The 18,586-nt window shown below is 37.5% G+C and overlaps 1 long non-coding RNA gene across 1 annotated transcript in view; it reads right to left on the bottom strand.

Annotated features, from left to right (window-relative positions):
* Positions 1–18,586, bottom strand: part of LOC144302268 (uncharacterized) — a 37,172-nt gene extending 18,586 nt beyond the window's left edge. The window contains exons 1-2 of the long non-coding RNA XR_013369105.1: positions 18,469–18,586; positions 11,064–11,178 (exon numbers count right to left, since the gene is read on the bottom strand). This is a non-coding gene — a long non-coding RNA (uncharacterized LOC144302268). The remainder of the gene's footprint in view (positions 1–11,063; positions 11,179–18,468) is intronic.

Below are 18,586 nucleotides of genomic sequence, written 5' to 3' on the forward strand. Positions count from 1 at the left end.
TGAGACTAAGAATGTTTCCCAAATAGAAAACAATAGACATTGCTAGAAGAAGGATTTCTAAAGCCGTTGCGCTTGTTAAAAAGACATACAAAGAGCCATATGGAAAAATAACAAACCTGCATTCAGTTTAAATCCCTCCAAGGGATTAATGTAGGTAAACTAAAGCCCCATCACATCTCTAATTGCAGAACTATATATTCCATCTCTAAGTTTTACAAATTATTACATAATTTTTATCACACTCAGACCCTGGCTGCCTGATTTTCCCTAGATTGGGGATACTCAGGAGTCCACTCCTCCCTCAGCCCTCAGAGTCTAGGCCGTGGGAACACAGGACTGTGAGATTAAGAACAAGGCCCTGCCACCAGTGAACGGCCTTGGGCCAAGACCAGGGTAGGAAGGGAATTGTGCAAAATCATGCCTTATCTTGACATCGGTGTGTGACCCCTAACAATGGAGTTTCCTAAGTGTCAAACTAAATGGTATGCTATTTTAAAACCCTAATATCACACTTGAATTTAAGACAACATGATGCCACAACACCAAGAGGAAAAAGCAAACCCGTATGATACTCCCACAGCGTAAATGTGTGATACCGGCATAGTGTGATTTAAAGGTGAATATTAGGGGCACCTGGGGGGCTCAGCAGTTGGGCATCTGCCTTCAGCTCAGGTTATATCCCGGGTCCTGGGATCAAGTCCCCCATCGGGCTCCCTGCAGGGAGCCTGCTTCTGTCTCTGCCTGTGTCTCTGCCTCTCTCTCTGTATCTCTCATGGACAAATAAATAACATCTTTAAGAAAAATAAATAAAAATAAATAAATAAATAAATAAATAAATAAATAAATAAATAAAATGTGAATATTAAGCAGGGTTTCACCAACTGTCAAGCATCTTACAAACTATTTCACACTAACAATGCTTGTGGTATGACTAAGCATGTGGGAAGACATATAATCCTTGTTCCCCCACCCTCGCCGCCCTAGATAACACAGGACACCCCACGCTCCATGTTCACAAGTCCTCTCTTACCAATTCTCGCTAAGACCAGTTGACCATGTATTTACTGTGTCGTCACTATTCTGTGTGCTGACTGGATCCTGGTCCCATCGGGAACACTCTGGTTATAAAGTTAAAAAAGAAAAACAAAAAACCAGGCTTTCAAGTCCATAAACCAAATCTCAATTCTACTGCTTAGATCGATTGACCTTTCCAGATAGTAGAAACCGTTACCTGTTCTCTTGTAAAGTCAAAGCCTAGGGATTCTTCTGGGATGAGCGAGAGGCACACTCCCTGGCAGCTCAGACCCTGCCCCCAGGCTCCCATGTATTACAGGTCTGAAGCTCATCCTTCCACGACCTTCCACTTTGATCCTTACTAAGGAACCCCTCTCTATGCTGCAGGGGCCCCGACAGGCGTGGACAATGAAAAATGAAAATCAACCAATTATTCATAGCTTTTATCTTTGTCCTTATATTATCAGCTGGAGGGCCTGCCTCTGTCCCGTGGTCAACCAATAACGCCGTGGTCCACGTGGTACTGATTGTGTGCCAGCCACTTCACACGCTGTCTCGTAAGCTCGTGAGGGTGAGGGCTCTTAGCATCCCCATTTTGCAGATGAGGAAATGTGGGGCTGAATGTTTCACCTGGTGTTCAAAGGCTATCCAGGAACCAGGTCAAGATTCAATGCAGGTAATGTGACTCCGGAATCTGTACTGTTAACCACCACCCTCTACGGACTCAGAATAATAGTACTGGACTAACCAAGAAGAAATGCCGTCTCCCTGTGCACAGTGAGGAGCTACAAGAATAAGAGAAGATAAAGGAAGAGAAACCAGGTTTTATCAAGAAGACTTAATTAAGAATAGGCATTATGTGTACATCAGTGCAATAAATACGGAGAGACAACACGTATAGGGGCTTAAATAATAGCTAAAGAAAGAACACAACAGTGTAATTCTCTCATTGTCAATATGTAATAGAAACTTCCAAGCTCTACAACAATGCCCCCATAGTGTACCGTAATTATCTATTTTCACACACGTTTCCCTGTTACATTGAGGCTGTAATCAGGGTCCCATTCACCATCGTATCTGCAGAGCCTGGCACCTGGACTGGCACATGGCAGATATTCAAACCATGCTGAATGAATGATGGCTGAGTGAATCAGTGCTTGAGACCCAAGTTAACAACAACAGATGCCAAACTCTTGGGAGATTTTCAGGGACAGAAGCAAACTACAGAGGGGTGACGCAGTACCATGTCTCAAGGAAGTAGGTCTTTACCCGGGTTATGTAGAATGAGTGGAATTTTACCTTGAGAGGAGAGCTGATTGAAAGACAACAAGCTGTCACTTTTAACGGCAATGCCATCCTCGCTCACCTAAACTTGGCAATTTCAGGAAAAATTCGTAGAAAGACAATATTGTTTTCTTTTTTTTTTAATTTATTTTTTTATTGGTGTTCAATTTGCCAACTTATAGAATAACACCCAGTGCTCATCCCATCAAGTGTCCCCCTCAGTGCCCGTCACCCAGTCACCCCCAAATATTGTTTTCTTTTAAGAGCTAAGTTGAGCAATCTTGGGAACAAAAAGCAATGAATAAAAGATATAGGAAATTTTGGCCAACTATAAGAAAGGTGCTAAAGTCAGGCTAATTAAAAAGTATATTTAAAGAAAAATTCTAGAATTGTATCCTCACATAACTGCCTACGGACTTTCTACTGTCTGGTAGGAATACTGCAATATTCCAACAGCCTTATAATTTAGATCTCTACCCCTCCCTAATTCTAATGGGTGTTTAAAGAGTTTCATGGTCTTCTGATTATTGCTTTAAAAAATGCGTTCTCATAAAGAATACACAGTAATGCTGCTTTAGAATCAATATACATTTTCATAGTTACTCTTTCCAAGGGATATTGAGATTATAACAAAATGTAATTTATTCCAACCTGAGAAGCATACTCAGAACAAGCCATTACTCTTCTGTATTTCTAATACATCATTTTCCTCATTAGATTTTGCTGGCACAATCTTCCCACTCGTATGCATTCTTCAATGATATAAGTTTATATTCAATTTGATTGCTTGGGGCAATCAATTCTTTAAAAGCTATTCTTAGATTAGATGCCTGAGTTTACATATACAGCATAATATCTAAGAGAAAAGCTAAATTGTCATAATCAGCCATGGACCTGCAGTTTGAAAACAAAGGAACCAAACTGGAAAGGAGAAGGGAGGTTAGTACAGTAGTTTTACCTTTCTTAGTGTAGATGGAATCACTTGCAGCACCAACACCTGAGAGGTCTTAATGCCCATCAGTTATTTCATGGCCTAATTTTTACCTTTTCAAAGATTTTAGGACTGTGGTGTTGAGTTAAACTCCAGAATAGTTTTTAACCTGTTTTTGTATAAGGAACACCACTGAAATGTTGACGGAGCATGGGGATCCCTTCTGTATTAGTCTCCTAATGCTGTTGTAAATAATTTAATGGCTTGAACCAATATGTATTTTATTACAATTCTGTAGGTCACAAGTCCAATATGTGTCTCACCAGACTAAAATCAAAATGTGGGCAGGCTGCATCCATTTCTGAAGGTTCTAGGAGATAATTTGTTTCCTACTTGTTTAGATTACAGGCTGATATTCAGTTCTTTGCAGTTGTGTGATGATAAAGATCCCCATTTTCCTGTTGTCTGTAGCTAAGAGTCTTTCCCACTATATTCTTTGACTTATGGTTGCTTTCCTCCATTTTCAATGCCAGTAACTGTAGTTCCAGTCCTCATGTCTCATGTCTCTGAGCCAATATTCTTCCTTTCTCTTCCACTTTCAGGAACTTAATTATTAAATGAAACCTATTTGAACAATCTGGAATAATCTCCTGACTTAAATGTCCTTAACCTTAACATATCTACAAAGTCCCTTTTGTCAAGTTATATAACAAATTCATTAAGTATTAGGATGTGGACATCTTTGAGGTCATTTTTCTGCCTGCCATACCTCCTCAGAATAATTTTATAAGATAAAAATAGATAAAATCAAAAAGGAAACCAATTATATCTAAATATGGTTAGTAAAAAATCATTTCAAAACCAATTTGTGATACAGTTACATATGTGCTTCTTCACTGGTGCAATAAATAGTAAGACCAAGTGGTAAGTCTACCAACTAGTGAACTTTTCAATGTTGAACAAAAATGATATTGTGATTAATGGCAAAAACTGCAAATGTGATATAAAAATATATGTGAGTTCGGGACACCTGGGTGGCTCAGCAGTTGAGCATCTGCCTTCAGCTCAGGGCATGGTCCTGGAGTCCCAGGATTGAGTCCTACTTTAGGCTCCCCTTGAGGAGCCTGCTTCTCCCTCTGCCTGGGTCTCTGCCTCTCCCCGTCCCCCCCCCCGCCCGCCATCTCTCATAAATAAATAAATAAGATCTTAGAAACAAATGTATGAGTTCATTGGTACCAATGCCCCAGGGACTGCCAGTTTCGTTGTAGTTTGTTGCTTATGTTTATAATTGAAAAAAACTGCTAAATTTCAGTTTGCAATTAGTAAAAATAAATATATATTTGTGTACCCTTCCCCCCAAATTCACAGAACCCCTGGATCTTAACCCCTGATTTCTTGGTACAAAAATCCTGAAATTCTGGTTTGAAATGCTCTTCACCCTCACCCAAAGCACACTTTAGTTTGGACTTCTTGGACAGAGATTTCTAGTTAGAGCAGTTAAAAGACACAGATCATCAGAGTAGATCAGAAAACAAGATTCAAAAAAAAAAAAAAAACAAGAAAACAAGACTCAACTATATATTATCTGCAAGAAACTCACTTTAAATATGAAACCACATATATATTATTAAAATAAATGGATGTAGGGATGCCTGGGTGGCTCAGTGGTTAAGCATCTGCCTTTGGCCCAGGGTGTGATCCTGGGGTCCTGGGATCGAGTCCATGTCGGGCTCCTGGCATGGAGCCTGTGTCTCCCTCTGCCTGTGTCTCTGCCTCTCTCTCTCTCTCTCAAATAAATAAATAAATAAAATCTTAAAAAAATAAAAATAAAATAAATGGATGGAGAAACATAAACCATGCTAATACCAATGAAAAGAAAACAAGAGTAGGTATATTTGTTTCAGACAGAACAAACTTCTTTGCTTCTTTTCAAACAAGCAAGGAAATTTATTAAGGATAACAGGGGCATTATATAATGATAAAACGGTTAATTCTGTAAGAAGACGTAACAATCCTTACCATGTTTACACCTAACAATAGAGCATCAAACTACATGTGGCAAAAACTGATAGAACTTCAAGGAGAAATAGATAAAGCCACTATCATAGTTAGAGACGTCAACACTCCTCTCTCTATCAGAAATAGATCCAGCAGGCAGAAAATCAGTAAGGACATAGCTGAATTCAACAACATCATCAATCAACTGTATATTATGAACATCTATAGACTATTTCACCAAACAACACCAGAATACACATTCCTCTCAAACTCAAATGGAACATTCACCAAGATAAACCACATTCCGGGCCATAAAACATAACAAATTTAAAGGAAAAGAAACCATACAATGTCTTTTCTCAAACCACAGTGGAATTAAGTTGGAAGCAACAAATAAATAGCTAGAAAATCCCAAAATGCACAGAAATTAAGCAACATATTCCTAAATAACGCATGAGTCAAAGGATCTTAATGATTACATTGGACCCATCCACATAATTTAGGAAAATCTCCCCATCTCAAGATTCTTAATCACATCTTCAAAGTCTATTTTGTAGTACAAGGTTAAATATTCACAGATCTGAAGATTAGGGCATCTTCAGGTATCTTTGGGGAGCCATTATTTTGTCTAACCACAATCAGCAATGAATATTTAGAATTTGAAATTTGAAATTTAAAAAAATGATCATTTACAATAACACCAAAAAAAGATAAAGTTAGGCGTAAATCTAACAAAATATTATAAGAACTATATGTGCAAAACTACAAAATGCTACTGAAAACAATTCAAGAAGATATAAATAGCGGAAAGATATTCCATGTTTATGGATTAGAAGAGCCAATATTATAAAGATGTCAATCCATCCCAACTTGATCTATACATTTCAGTGCAATCCCAATCAAAAACCCAGCAAGTAATATATAAAACTGTTGAATTACTACTGTACATCTGAAACTAATATAACACTATATGTTAGTTATACTGGAATTTAAAAAAAATAGATAATTGGTAACCCCCGCTTCCCAAAGAAAACCCAGCAGTCTATTTTGTGGAAACCAACAAAGTGATTCTAAAGTTTATTTAGAAAAGCAAAATACCTTGAATAGCCAATGCAATCATGAAGAAAAACAAGCCCAGACAACTCACACATCAAATTCCAAGGTTTACAAAGGCTAAGGTAATCAAGACAGTGTGATATTAGCAAAAGAACAGACACATAGTTCAATGGAGCAGAATAGAAAGCCCAGAAATAGGCCCACACAAATATAGTCAGCTGATGTTTTACAAAGGAGTAAAACAATTCAACAGAGAAAGGGTCATCTTAAAAAAAAAAAGAAAAGAAAAGAAAAAAAAGAAATGGTGGTGGAACAACTGAATATTCACGCACAGAAATAAATCCAGACACAGACCTTATACTTTTCACAAAAATTAACCCAAAATGGATCACACACCGTAATGTAAAATTCAAAGCTATAAAATTCATTGAATAAAACATAACAGAAAAAAACTGCATGACCTACCTTGACTTTGGTAATGATATATTAAATAAAACGCCATTAGCATGATCCATGGAAGGAAATACTGGTAATTTGGAGTTTATTAAAATCAAAAACATCTCTGTGAAAGGTATTGTCAAGAGAATGAAAGAAGCCACGACATGGAGAAATTATTTCCAAAACTTATCTATGATATAAGGCTTATATTTAAAATCTACAAAGAATTCTTAACAATAAAAAAACAAACAACAAAAGAAACAGAGAGAAGGGCAAATCAGGAAACAGACTTACTTATACAGAGCAAACTGATGGTTACCAGAAGGGAGGTGGGGGGTGGGCTGGGTAATGAGTTAAACAGGTGATGGGTAGTAAGGAGGCCATCTATGATGAGCACCACATGCTGTATGTAAGTGACAAATCACAAATTCTACACCTGAAATTAATATTACAGTTTAACTAATTGAAATTTAAATAAAAAGTTGGAGGAAAAAAAGAAAACAACCCAATTTTTAAAAATAGGCAAAAGATCTGAATAAAGACCCAACCAAAGAAGATACACATATAGCAAATAAGCATAGCCTAACTTTTCACTTGAGCACAGTAAGTTAAAATAAAATGAGATATTATTATAAAACTACTAGAGTGACTAAAATCTGATGATTGATAGTCCCAATTGCTCTAGCAAGGATGAAGAGTAATCGGAACCCTAATTCATTGCTGGTAGAAATGCAAAATGTTGTAGCTGCTTTGGAAAATGGTTTGGTAATTTCTTATAAAACTCAAGATAGGGATGCCTGGGTGGCTCAGTGGTTGAGCATCTGCCTTCAGCCCAGGGCATGACCCCGGGGTCCCGAGATCAAGTCCCACATCGGGTTCCCTGCATGAAGCCTGCTTCTCCCTCTGCCTGTGTCTCTTCCTCTCTCTCTGGAAATCTCATGGATAAATAAATAAAATCTTAAAAAAAAAAATAAACTCAATATAGTCTTACCATATGAGCTAGCAACCACATGGCTCAGTAATTTACCCACCTGATTTGAAATCTTATGTCCACACAAAAATCTACAAGTGAAAGATAACAGCATATCTATTAAAAATCACCAAAAACTGAAAGCAACCAAGATGTCCTTTAATAGGTGAATGGAAAAACTGTAGTGTATCCATAAAATTAAAATTACTCAGCAATAAAAAGAAATAAGCTATCAATTCATAAAAAGACATAGGTAAATCTTCAGCTCATATTGCTAAGTGAGACAAGTTGGTATTAAAAACCCCATATACCTTATGGTTTAAATTTTAGGACATTCAGGAAAAAGCAAAACTCTAGAGACAGTAAACACATCAATTTCTGCCAGGTGTTTGGTGGCAGCAGGGTGATTTGAATAGATGAAGTACACGGTTTTTCCTAGAGTGGCATAATTACGTGTATAATACTATAATGTTCAATATAAGACATTAAGCATTTGTCCAAACCCACAGAGCTTTACACCACAAAGAGTCAACCTTAATGTATGCAAAGCTTTTAAAAATTCATTTAGGAAGACAGGGACAAGATGGAACCAACCTCACTGAAGAAAGTGGAGGAGTAAAGTACTGACCTATATAATATTAGTAAGAATAAAGCCAAAGGGAATTGTGGGTAGCATTTTACTCAAGTTGGTAAAGTTACTTCCTACGGTGATACAGGTTGACAATTCCAAAATGACTAGACAATTATACTGAGCTTGTACATTTATGTAAACGGTGGATGGTGAGAGCCTGGCGGATCATGAGGTGGGAGTTTACAGATAAGCAAGGGGAAGAGGCTGGAATGACCCATATGGTAATGAATCAGAGTCGGGGACATCAGCATAAACTAATGTTTAGCTAAATATAAGGATGGTTACATACAGAAATATTTCTAGACATGGGTGCTAATATTAGTATACATGCATCCATCTCCTTGTTCTGCTAACTGAAAGGGCCTAGGAGCAGGAAGATCCCAACAGCAAAGAACAGACCTATCCCTCAAATCTTGGTTTCTAATTTCATCCTCGAAGAAAAGAAACCGAGGCTCCTTAGAGAAATGGCTGTTTCTAGGATGAGGGCAAAAATTACACAAGATGAGTCTAAAGCAGCTTGCAGTGCCAGAAAGTGAGAAAGTGCGCAAAGAAACAAAAGCACAACAACGGGGTGAGGGGGTGATGTCAAAGGGATATAGGAACCAACTGAAAGCGTTCCCAAGAGCCAAAGGTGGAACAGCTTGAGCAAAAAAAAAATAATAACAAAGTAGTATTAAATTATAACCCCAAATATAAAATACTATCCATGAGTTCTTACTGATGTAAACCAATAAAACAATCTCCTGTGCAGAAGAATTCCAAGTGTTGTATATACAGATACTCCATCCTCAAGGAGGTGGAACGTAATTCCTTACCCTTTAACTGTGGGCTGTTGCACATAGTAGCTTTCTCCCAAAGAAAGTGGCACAGCATACCATGCAGTAGAGTATGTAAGTTACTTTACCGTAGAAAACCCTACAAGACGATACTGCAAGCCAGGTGACCGAGGTTAACATCAACAATGATTAGCCATATCGATGAAATATGATGGGAATGACACTTTACAGCTGTGGTTTCCTCAGGAAAACATATATCCTTAGTCTAACGATGTCAATATTTATCAGAAAAATGGCAGACAAATCCCAACCATGGGGCATTCTACAAAAGACATTACCAATACTATCCCTCAAACTTCCAAGGTCATCAAAATAAAATGAAGGGAATTCTGAATAACCATCATAGCCCGGGTGGGCTAAAGATTCCTGACAACTACATGCAGTGGGGTACCGTAGGGAGGATCTTGGGACAGGAAAAGAACATTTGAGGAAATCTGAATGAAGTACGGACTTCCGTTAATAAACTTCCTATACTATCCTCACGTGTGGTTTTGCATTTCTAAAACTGCTCTAAAATAATTAATTTTTTAAAAATAATAAAATATTATTTTATTTATGAATAATTAGATTTCCAACAAATAGATTTCATGCTTTTTTTTTTCTTGTGAAGAACGTGCCAATCTTTAGGGGATACTCCTGCCTCAGCGGATCTAGATCTAGAACATTGGACCACAGAGTCTACATCATGATGAGCCATGGTGGATTCTGCTATCTTTTTCTCAGATATTAAGTTTAGCTTGAATTCTCTTTCTCTCTCTCTCTAAAAAAAATAAAAATAAAATAAAAATAAATTACCTACAACTGCTTCTAGCTTACAAAGTCTTCAACTAGAAGTCTTAGAGGAAGGCTTAGAAAGCCCTGCGCTTTGAGAAGAATCCAGATTTTTTCCTCTTTTTTACTTGTCCTGATTTTCCTTGGATACATATTTCTTTGTTAACTGAACAATACTCCAGCCATCATTCTCGTCTTGGCTATGGTCTCCACAACACTGTCAGAGTGCGACTCTAAAATGCAAAGATTCTTACCCCACTTAAATCATATTCTTAGCCTGCTTACAAACCTTCAGGGAGTCTCTGAAATCTATAAGAAAATCCGAATTTCATTAACATGAATTACGAGCCTCTCACCTCATTATCCCACCTCATTCTTTACCACACTCTTATTTTGCACTTTCCACCCCAGACATCAGTCTGTTGCCTCTCTCAGAGGCCCTGCAATTTCTCAAGACTCTGCTCTTGTTCTTGCTCTTCTTTGCCTGGAATGATCTTCCAGCCCCACCCCCAACTTGCATTTCCCAGATTCTCCTCCGAATATCCCAAACATCTGTCTCTGAACTAGCCCTACTACTTTGCGACCACACACTTCTATTTCCATCCCAGAAGGTACTTACTCAGTACTAGGCCACAATTTTTGTCTTCACTCAACCTCGTAAGCCCCAAAGCAGCAGTGTATAATCCGTAGCAAGCGCTCAGTGAATGTGTGTTGAGGAAAGGAGAGAGTGAAGGAAAAGTGGAAGGGAGGGAAGAAGAGAAAGAAGGAGGGGTGAGAGGAAGGAACGAAACTCTAAAGAGGATTGCTACCCGAAGAAAGACCCGTTAATAGCCACGCACCTAGAGCTGCAGCACTTGCACAGGTAAGTGGGCTTAGGACATCGGAACTTCACCAGGTCCTCCCTCTCAAACAGCACCGCACACAACTGCGTGCCTTCCTCACACCTTCATTTAGAACAGTATTTGAAAAGCTTCAGGCAAATTATAGGCCGGGCTGATGATACCAATACTGAAAACTACGCTATTATTAGGTGTCCCCTTTTTTCAGAGTCATTCTGAGGAAGATGCTTGGGGAATTCTTGACGAACAACAGAGCTAAGTACTATTAACTCCCAATTTTTCAAAAACTGATTACCTGGTGTGTGGATTTTCCAGACCTTTTGATTGTTCTGCTTCAGGCTATTTAATTGCTCATTAGAGAGTCGAAAGAGGAAGAAGATAAGTCAACCACATCTGTCACTTGCTGGTGTCTGTAGTAAAAATGTTTTAGTAAAGAGGCTGAAATCGTAGACTACAACATGAATTTTATTTTTATATTATACCAAATCCTCATTATCACAGGTAATGGAAAGTGGTCTCTATTCAGCTCACATGTTCCTAAAACTAATTTCGGAAATCCCCGTATTGCCACCACTTGGGATTTTTCTGAGTACGTTAAGTGTATTTAATGTACATTAGGCATCCTCATTAAGGCGTCCTTGACACAGGCAAATATATAAATCACTGTGCTGCCAACCAACACAACTGAGCATGTGACTTCAGGTCAAGGGTCAAGTAATGGAAAAAATAGCCAACGACATGATAATTCCAATAGTTTGACTTAAATTGAATGGATATTTAAAAAAAAAAAAAACTTAATATATATACTTTGTGTAAAGGTCTGAATCTAAAACCATAATTTTTGTTTTTCTCTCTCTATTTACAAACTGCTAATGCTAAGTACTTCTAACTCGCATCCCTTGATAATATTTACCTGGTCATGTTGTTAGATTTTTATTGTCTGGTGTTTTAATACTTGGAAGCATTTATGACTCCTGCCTATCAGACCAGTTCTAAAATCTAAATTCGCTGTTTCACTTCTGAAGCCCAAAGTGCACCAAGCATTGAACAAACCTGTTGGCTATCCAATGTAACAGAGGCAATTAACCGTGCTTGAATGACTTTCTAAATTTAAACCATGCAAAATGGAGCATCTCAAAGGCCAAGCTGAACTGCAGATTATAATTGTCATTTTTTACATTACCACTTTCATAATTTCCCCTACCTTCCTTTTTTATTTTGTCAGAAGTTGCTGTCAAACCTTCGTATAGTTAGAGGCCACCTAAGTCCTCGTCAAAACTTCATATTCTGGATTGCTCCTAATTGTTCTATATTAGTGTTTTCTGCCTCATTTCACGCCTGCCTGACAAATAGGCTAATGAAGGCACTTCTTTCCTTGGACTCTGACAAACAAACGGGTAACAGATTTATTACCTTTTTCTCTTTTTGTAGCTAATAAGTACAAATGTTATAAATTTCTCTACAGGTGGTCAGTCTTCTACAACCTTAATTGTTTTCTCAGCTGCTACTTGTCCATAAAACATGAACACAGAAAATTTAACTTTCAGGAAAAATGACGTGTATCTGCTCTATTTAACTAGGAATAATTTCTTGTTTCTTAAAAAAAATGCTATAAATAATATGCACATTATAAAAAAATACAAATCAATTTACAAGTACACAAAGCTCAACGTTTTTTTCATGTGTCATTACAAATTAAGCCATTTTATCAGCATCACCCAAACAGTAGATCCGCTTGTGTAGCAGCCTTGAAGACTTTCTGAAGAAATGATGGATCAAAAAGACCAGAAATCATCTAATAATACAATAAGATACATGTCTACTCTTTTTTTTTTATTTGACTTTTGTGTGTGTGTGACAGGAAAGGGGAACTTTATCACTACTGTTAAAAAATTCAGCTGAGTAAATGTTAAAGATCTAATTGGTTTTATTTAATGATTCTTGAATCAGGAAGCATCCAATCTAGCAAACAAAAAGGATCCCTAAGGACTATACAAAATGAACTTTTATAGGCAGAGGGGAGCAGCAACAAGAAAGTCATTCTAGGAAAAAAAAAAAAAAAAAACAGGTTATTGCAAAAGTACTTTCCTTTAGGGAACTATGGAGCAGGGGTCTATGGGGCAGATCACTAACTAGTGCTGACCCGGTGATTCCTGACTCACTGGTTTAAGATTCATTTCTGGGAGAGCTGAGACTGTAATTAACAGGGGCTTACTAGCACAAGTGACCCATTTGGGACTTGTTGTCCTGTTTTTAACTCTACTGTCCCAGAGGTTTTGTATGTACCTATTTGCTAGTCAATAGAATGGCAAAAACAAAACCCTAAAAGTTCAGGAAAGCTTGGCTACATTAACATAGCCAAATCTTACACGTTTCATAAAATAATGTTGGGCCATGAATTTTTTTTTTATTTAAGAGAGAAAATAACCATTTGGAATATCTACCGATTTCATGATTTTGATTCATTTTTAAGTTTTCAGTGAGGTGTAAGAAACCTACAGAAAGGTGCTCAGCTCATAGCTGCATCACTCTGAACCTGTTCGCAAACTGGACACACCTGGGTAGCGACCACTCAAATTATGAAGCAGAACAATGGCAACCCCCTCGAGGCTCCTCTTATGTCCCCCTTATATCACTATCTTCTCCTTATTCCTAAATTTTCCCGCCTTTTACCATCATAGATTTGCCTTGTCCGTGTTTGCAACTTATATAAATGGAATCCTATAATATGTACTATTTTGATTCTGAATATTTCCATTCAACATTATCGTTGTTGTGTGTGTGAGATTCATCAGTATCATTGCATGTAGCCACATTTCATCCATTTTAATTGTTGTGTGGGCATTTCACTGTTTTTATACACAACGATCATCCACTCTACTGTCGAGGGCAGGTGGAGTATTTCCAATCTAAAGCTATTACAAATAATGCTGCTATAAACACTCTCATGTATATATTTTGATGAATATATGGATATCTTTCAATGTGTCATACATGTAGCAGTGGTGTTGCTAGATCATGGGTCACGTGTGTACTCAGCTTTAGAGATACTAGCAAATAGGCTTCCAAAATATTTTATAGCAATTTACACTTCTATCAACAGTGCCTGAGTGTTTCACTTGTTTCACATCCTCAATAACACTTGGCATTTTCTATCTTTTTTATTGCAGCTCAATCAATTGTATTGCTCTCATTTAAAACCTCCGTGGAAACAGAAAAATGAAAAAAAATAAGTATTACTATCACTCAAATATTTGGCCCTATAAGAAATAAAATGCATGTAGAAATTGGCATCCAGGAACTTTTCAACAATAGCAATAAACTTGCAAAGTATTTCCTGTGATCCTAAGAGATACAGTCATAATCAATAAAGGATTAACAAGGGGCACCTGGGTGGCTCCGTTGCCTAAGCATCAACTCTTGATTTCAGCTCAGGTCGTGATCTCAGGGTCCTGAGATAGGGCGCCTCCCCATGCCCACCCCACTGCTCCCCACCCCCACCCCAGGAACACCCACCACACCCTATGTCGGCTCTACACTCAGCAGGGAGTCTGCCTGAGGTTCTCTCTCTCCCTCTCCCTGCCCTTTTGCTGCCCCCCCAACCGCACAAGCTCTCCATCTGTCTAAAATATATATAAGTTTGCTTTAAAAAAATAAGGGATTATCAAATAAATTGTCTTTTAGAGCAACTGCACATGTATGTTATAGCACGTAACGCCGTATTTTGTATGAGTTTGTAGAAGGTCCACCAATGAAACCAAGAAGGTGAAAACACTACACGTAGATTCCTTTCAAATGTCTTTCCAAATTATGTGCTTGAAAGAGTCCAAAATTGTTCCTTCATTCAGCTTTGTTATTACCAGGAACTGCCAGGTGCTAGAGATACAAAAACAAGTGATGATCCCTACCTACTCTTAAGCCATTTGAGACTAGCCACAGGTACGAGCAGGTACTAACAACGATGTAGACTAACACGTGTTGTCATAGAGACAAGCACATGCGATATTGAAGCACAGAGATACTACTGTGGGTGAGAGATGAGCCGTTCCAAGAAAAATTCCCAGTGGAAATGAATTTCAAGCTGATCTGTGAAGAAAACAGGAATTAGCTGAAACGTGGATTTGTGAAGAGGTCTTCTAGACGAGTACTGTGTTCAGTACCCCAGCCTGATATTTGAGTTCCCTTTACTGTGTTCTCCCAGGGGCTGAAAAAGCCAAGATAGTCAAGTCTAAAATCTTTTCTTACAAAGACCCAATGATCCCCTGAAGATCTCACCATGTATTCTGCTTCTATACTTGGAGGTAATAGGAGACAATTCTAAGTACTTCGTTCCATAACTTGTATTGTATGGAGCTCCTCTCCATACAATAAAGAATAAAATATCTCCACTTTCCAAATGCACTGAAAGAAATAAATACATAATAAAGATAAAAGAATATTGCCCTAAGTAAAGATAATAACAAAAACCATATGACAAAAATGTTCTAGACAATATATTCAGAGAAAATGGCATCGTTTTGCTTTGTTTTCTCTTTTCAGGACATTTCTGGCACTTAAGAGAGGAAGAAATAACTGGTGGGGGAGGGGTGTCACACTCTAACAAAAGCATAATGTCCTCTTCAGGAAGAGGGAAATAGTTCCAAGTCATTAAAGACAAAATAGGCATTCCATAAAAGCATAAGAATTTGATTGAAAAAGATTACTTCATTCACATGTGTTCCTGCAATTATTAATATAATTTTTAAAATAAAGATGTCAAATTACCTTTGCAGTAGTTTCCAAAATGTAAACTAAAGCTACACTTCTAGCCAAAAGAGCTGTATTGAATTTTTTCAGGTATATTAACTTTCTGTAAATGTGGCAAGGTCAGAGCTTTTGTTCTGAAAGGAAGAATAGACACAAGGATTTTCATGTTCCATTCTATTTACTGACATTGAAATCATTTGATGGGGAGATGTTTATTGGAAGACACACAGACATAGCACAATTCATGTTTAGGGAGATGGATTTCTTGCAATTGTAAAAGTCAATGGCATTTCACAAATGCTCTCAGCACTCTTTATTGACTTTCTGGATAGATATTTCTACTAATGAAATGAGTCAGTTTCATGAAGCCCTGATGACACAGATAAATACCAACTTATTTCAAACATCTCCCAATGTCCTAATACTTTTAGAATTGGTTTCTGTTGCACCTTTTGGAATTAACTTGCTTTGCATACTTGTAACTTCCTTGCAAACAATCTACACGTATTCAGTTTGATCAGCACATGGGAAATCACTATCTTTAGATAAATAACTGGAAAGTAATAACTGAGTCATGAGTCATGAGGAGGTCAGAATGTAAGTTGGTTTAAAGGCAAAAACAAACAAACAAAAAATAAATAAATAAAGGCAAAAACATTTGCCCCTTATCTTTGCCCCTTATCAATTATGCTACACATAACTGTAGTAAAAATGTCATATTTTCCACAGTTTCAGTCAGAAAATGCAAATTTTAATTAAGGAAGACATGTAGAAAGCTAGATTACCTCCCTGGGTTGTGGATACCTTCTTCTCAAGAGAGAGAACATTTAGCAGGATGAGACACGGTCTTCACAACCATTCAAGAACACAAAATATTCAATCTCTCTTCCTTTTATCATGACTTTAGAATATTTTTAGGATTAGTATATCTAGTTAATGCTTTTTCTGTCCAAACATTCAGTCTTACCTACCTGGTTGTAAACAAACATCAATCAAAATCTTAATAGACCCTAAAAAGTATTTGTTTTGTTTCGTTTTAAAATCTGGCTTGCAGAAGGTTATTTTACAGCCATGATATCCATACATCAAAACCAAAAAAAAAAAAAAAAAAGGCAAAAAAGAAGAAGTCAGTCATACACTGGAATTTTACTTTATTATATGGTTTACTGATGAAAATTCTACCTACGTGAACTGGGAAAACAAATGTATACCTCACAATGTTGCTTTCTATGTATATTTCTTGCTCACCCCTTTTGTACCCTTTTCATTTCCATAAAGGATTTGGGGCAATTTGGAAAAAAGCATATAAATAAACCCAAGACTATTAACTCATGATAAAAGATTTTAAAAGAACTATATATAGTAGAACTAAAGAGAAAATGAAAAAAAAAAAAAAGAAAAAAATAAAGAGAAAAATTGTATGAAGTCTTAACTGGGGAGAAATAAAACAAATGATTCCAAACCTTACTTTTAAGTTCCTGGCAAACCAGGTCAAAGGACCACACGATGAACTGCATGCTCTCATCATCTAGTAGATAATGAACTCACTAGGAAAGTTCCCAGCTCTTGGAGGAATTCGTCACAAGGATTTTTTACAAGGGACTCTGAACAAGGTACTGAATGAAGACCTCAACAGCGGATGTTGTCGTTTTTAATGCCACCGAAAAAATTCCCTATGATATCATAGACCACTACGAAAACAGCATATAATATTTAAATAGAGTTCAATAATAAGAAATGTTCAAGAGAACCAGAGGAATAGAGCCAAGCTATGTTATTTTTTTAGTCTTCAAGTTTATATTAAGCTAGAGAAGTAGATGGGAACTTTTCAATTATAAGTGTTTTTCGATTATTTCTACTGGAAATAATTTCACGCCACAAACCTTTGCAATATTAGTAATATTATAGTAATAGTAAAGATGTTGTGTTCACAACAGTGGAGTAACGTGATTCACTCCGGAGGGAGGTATGTCGTATTCACATAACCTCTGAGGAAACATAATAATAATAATAAACATAATAATAATAAACATCCCAGACTGAGGGACACACAACCAAAGAGATTAAGAAATATAACCTGAGAGACAAACACACCCCAGACCAAGAAACACAGACTTACGCTGCTTCCGTTCAAGGTCTCGCTCAGCTAGAGCTTTGACAAGGGTTCCACGTAAAGGTGTTTGCTAGAAGGGCAGGACAGTCTAGGGTTCAAAAGTCCAGGCTCTGGACTATGACGGTGGTCAGACTGCCTGGGTCATGGCCCCACCATGATATTCAAGTTCGCCGGCAGCCTATTCCTCTTTAAAATAAGGTTGATGAAAAAATAAAAAATAAAAAAATAAGGTTGATGCTAACAGTATTCACCCGGCAGGGTGAGGTAAGTACGGAAAGATCAACCATGCAAGCTGTTTAATATGACCCCGGGTGCCTGGTGGCATCCCCTCCATGCTGGAGACACTTGATGCCCTTTGTTGGTAGAAATTAACAGATTCTAGTTATTAGGCACGTACACGAGACAGTGTCTTATTCCAGAGGTGAAAGTCCTGTTCTTCGTTTTTCCCTGAAAAGCAAGTCATCCAAATGCACTACTCCTCACCGCCAGGCCGTTTCGCAGGATACGTGGGACCCAGAAAAAGAAGCGGGACTTTATATCTGGAATCCAATTTTTAATCGCAGACTTCTCAGCTGGGCCACGAGTTTTATAGGATTAGATTTTATTTGTGGTCAGTAGCTGAAGCCTTCACTTCATAGTGAAAACTAATTTACAAAGATTTGCATCCTCCGAAATCTTATTAGACCCAAATGTTTAGCTTTGGGATACTTCAGCAGAGTTCCTAGGTGTTCTATAAAGCTCTCTAAACCTAGGATATAAAACAGAACCCTGTAGCCTCTTTACTTTAAAATGAAAACATACATACACATACGATCAGCAAGCAAACAAGTAAATTATTAACCTTCTTTTGATAATGAGCTGGAGATGGCGCTTATTTCCCTGGTCATGGCGCAAACGTTAGAATGGACTCCGGCTCATGGGCTGCAGAGTTCAGAATCCAGTATGAACTTCATCAGAAA

This window comes from Canis aureus, chromosome 31 (genome assembly GCF_053574225.1).
Source record: "Canis aureus isolate CA01 chromosome 31, VMU_Caureus_v.1.0, whole genome shotgun sequence".
Classification (NCBI taxonomy): domain Eukaryota; kingdom Metazoa; phylum Chordata; class Mammalia; order Carnivora; family Canidae; genus Canis; species Canis aureus.